Source organism: Nerophis ophidion, linkage group LG09 (assembly GCF_033978795.1).
Source record: "Nerophis ophidion isolate RoL-2023_Sa linkage group LG09, RoL_Noph_v1.0, whole genome shotgun sequence".
Taxonomy (NCBI): domain Eukaryota; kingdom Metazoa; phylum Chordata; class Actinopteri; order Syngnathiformes; family Syngnathidae; genus Nerophis; species Nerophis ophidion.
The window spans coordinates 9,987,820-9,991,806 of record NC_084619.1 but is presented as its reverse complement, the minus strand read 5'-3'; positions in this window follow the sequence as shown (position 1 = coordinate 9,991,806).

The window sequence follows — 3,987 nt, the reverse complement described above, 5'->3', positions numbered from 1 at the left end:
TCACTCTGCTGTATTTAAAGGACCTACTGCAAAAATGCTAGTCAAAGATCCTTTAGATGAAACATCTCTCCAGAATTTTTGAATGAACTACTAGAAATATTCTAATCAAAGATTTTCTGAATGAGAAAATCACTCTGCTCTTTTTAAAGGACCTACTGCAAAAATGCCAGTCAAAGATCCTATTTGTGAGAGGATCACTCTGCTGTTGTACGGACCAGCTTCAAAAACTCTAAGTCAAAGATCATCCATGTTACAAGATCACTGCTGTTATAAGAACCTACTGCAAAATGCTAGTCAAAGATCTTCTTAATGGGAAAATCACTCTGCTCTTTTTAAAGGACCTACTGCAAAAATGCCAGTCAAAGATCCTATATGTGACAGGATCACTCTGCTGTTGTACGGACCAGCTTCAAAAACTCTAAGTCAAAGATCATCCATGTTGCAAGATCACTGCTGTTATAAGAACCTACTGCAAAATGCTAGTCAAAGATCTTCTAAATGTGAAAATCACTCTGCTGTATTTAAAGGACCTACTGCAAAAATGCTAGTCGAAGATCCTTTAGATGAAACATCTCTCCAGAATTTTTGAATGAACTACTAGAAATATTCTAGTCAAAGATTTTCTGAATGAGAAAATCACTCTGCTGTTTTTTAATGGACCTACTGCAAAAATGCTAGTCAAAGATCCTATATGTGACAGGATCCCTTTGCTGTTGTAAGAACCAACTGCAAAAACTCTTAAGTCAAAGATCATTTATGATACAAGATCACTGCTGTTATATGAAACCTACTGCAAAATGCTAGTCAAAGATCTAAAGAGTTTAGTCAAAGATCTAAACTCTGCTGTTTTTTAAAGGACCTACTGCAAAAATGCTAGTCAAAGATCCTATATGTGACAGGATCACTCTGCTGTTGTACGGACCAGCTTCAAAAACTCTAAGTCAAAGATCATCCATGTTGCAAGATCACTGCTGTTATAAGAACCTACTGCAAAATGCTAGTCAAAGATCTTCTAAATGTGAAAATCACTCTGCTGTATTTAAAGGACCTACTGCAAAAATGCTAGTCGAAGATCCTTTAGATGAAACATCTCTCCAGAATTTTTGAATGAACTACTAGAAATATTCTAGTCAAAGATTTTCTGAATGAGAAAATCACTCTGCTGTTTTTTAATGGACCTACTGCAAAAATGCTAGTCAAAGATCCTATATGTGACAGGATCCCTTTGCTGTTGTAAGAACCAACTGCAAAAACTCTTAAGTCAAAGATCATTTATGATACAAGATCACTGCTGTTATATGAAACCTACTGCAAAATGCTAGTCAAAGATCTAAAGAGTTTAGTCAAAGATCTAAACTCTGCTGTTTTTTAAAGGACCTACTGCAAAAATGCTAGTCAAAGATCCTATATGTGACAGGATCCCTTTGCTGTTGTAAGAACCAACTGCAAAAACTCTAAGTCAAAGATCATCTATGTTACAAGATCACTGCTGTTATATGAAACCTACTGCAAAATGCTAGTCAAAGATCTAAAGAGTTTAGTCAAAGATCTAAACTCTGCTGTTTTTTAAAGGACCTACTGCAAAAATCCTAGTCAAAGATCCTTTTCATGAAAAATCTCTACAGAGTTTTTGAATGACCAACTGGAAAAATTCGAGTCAAAGATTTTCTAAATGAGAAAATCACTCTGTTGTTTTTAAAGGACCTACTGCAAACATGCTAGTCAAAGTTCCTTTACATGAAACATCTCTCCAGAGTTTTTGAATGACCTACTGGAAACATTCCAGTCAAAGATCTTCTAAATGAGAAAATCACTCTGCTGTTTTTTACAGGACCAACTGCAAAAATGCTAGTCAAAGATCCTATATGTGACAGGATCACTCTGCTGTTGTAGGAACGTACTGCAAAAATTCTAGTCAAAGATCCTCTATGTGACTAGATCACTGATGTTATAAGAACCTACTGCAAAAATGCTAGTCAAAGATCCTTTACATGAAACATCTTGCCAAAGTTTTTGAATGAACTACCGGAAATATTCTAGTCAAAGATCTTCTGGATGAGAAAATCACTCTTCTGTTTTTTAAAGGACCTACTCCAAAAATGCCAGTCAAAGATCCTATATGTGACAGTATCACGCTGCTGTTGTAAGAACCTACTGCAAAAACTCTAGTCAATGATCCTCTATGTGACAAAATCACTGATGTTATAAGAATCTACTGCAAAAATGCTAGTCAAAGATCCTTTACATGAAAAATCCATCCAGAGATGTTGAATGACCTACTGGAAATATTCTAGTCAAAGATCTTCTAAATGAGAAAATAACTGCTGTTTTTTTAAAGGACCTACTGCAAAAATGTTAGTCAAAGTTCCTTTACATGAAAAATCTCTCCAGAGTTTTTGAATGAACTACTGGAAACATTCCAGTCAAAGATCTTCTAAATGAGAAAATCACTCTGCTGTTTTTTACAGGACCAACTGCAAAAATGCTAGTAAAAGATCCTATATGAGACAGGATCACTCTGCTGTTGTAGGAACGTACTGCAAAAACTCTAGTCAAAGATCCTCTATGTGACTAGATCACTGATGTTATAAGAACCTACTGTAAAAATGCAGTCAGAGATCCTTTACATGAAAAATCTCTACAGAGTTTTTGAATGAACTACTGGAAATATTCGAGTCAAAGATATTCTAAATGAGAAAATCACTCTGCTGTTTTTAAAGGACCTACTGCAAAAATGCCAGTCAAAGATCTTATATGTGACAGGATAACTCTGCTGTTGTAAGAACGGACTGCAAACACTGTAGTCAAAGATCCTCTATGTGACAAGATCACTGATGTTATAAGAACCTACTGCGAAAATGCTAGTCAAAGATCCTTTACATGAAAACTCTCTCCAGAGTTTTTGAATGAACTACTGGAATTATTCTAGTCAAAAATCCAAAGATCTTCTGAAGGAGAAAATCAGTCAGCTGCTTTTTAAAGGACCTACTGCAAAAATGCATTTTGGGTTGGTTGGAATGTTTTTTTTTTTGGGCACCATGACTAGGGAAGGTTGTTTGCGTTGGGTCCTGTAAGTACATTGTAAGAATTTACTGCAAAAATGCTACCCAAGGATCGACTGTCTGACAGGATTGCTCTTCAGTTAGTTAAAGATTCGCTGTGGAAGAAACTTAACTGTTTTTTTGGACTAACTGCAAAATACGCTATTCAAAGATTCTCTATAGGACAGGAGCATTGTGTTGTTTTTTAAAGGAACGACAGAGGGGAAGGGATTAATTTGGCCCCATTCCTGGGTGGATCTCGCATGAGAGGAAGGTGGGAGGTTAATAATTTTTCATTCATTTTAATTCACTTTAAAAATCCCTCAATTTATTTCAAAATATTAAATAGATTTATTTAAATACTACATACTACATTATCAACTACATCCAATAATTGGATAATTTTTTGAATGGATCGTTGTGTGTAATATGGGATTTGCCATTATTATGTTTTCTCCTTTGAGGTTGGATTTTTATTCATTTTTCACACAAGCAAAAGTTGAATTAGTAAAAAGTAAACAAATTCCCAGCATTATTAAAAACATTGTGATGATTACAATAATTCACCTTGTGTTACTATATGCTTGAAATATTTATGTCAAATTAAACAAAAAGGGTAATAACCATTGACTCTACAAAAGGAAACATTCTTAAAATGATACAATTATCAAGAATTATATAAATATAAAATATTTGGCATATATGATGTTTAAAGTGGAACATTGGGTTAGAAAAATACAAATATTATGCTGTATTTTCAAGAAGATGATTTAGTCCCTTTAGAGTATAAATAGAACCATCTATATTCAAGAAAAAATTAAATAATTAGTTAATTTGTTTTAATTCCATTAAAGAAGTGTTGTTGTATGTCAGTGACAAACCCAAGAAAAATCCACTTTTATTTCAAAATATTGATTATATTAAAAAAAAAAAAAAAACATCCAAA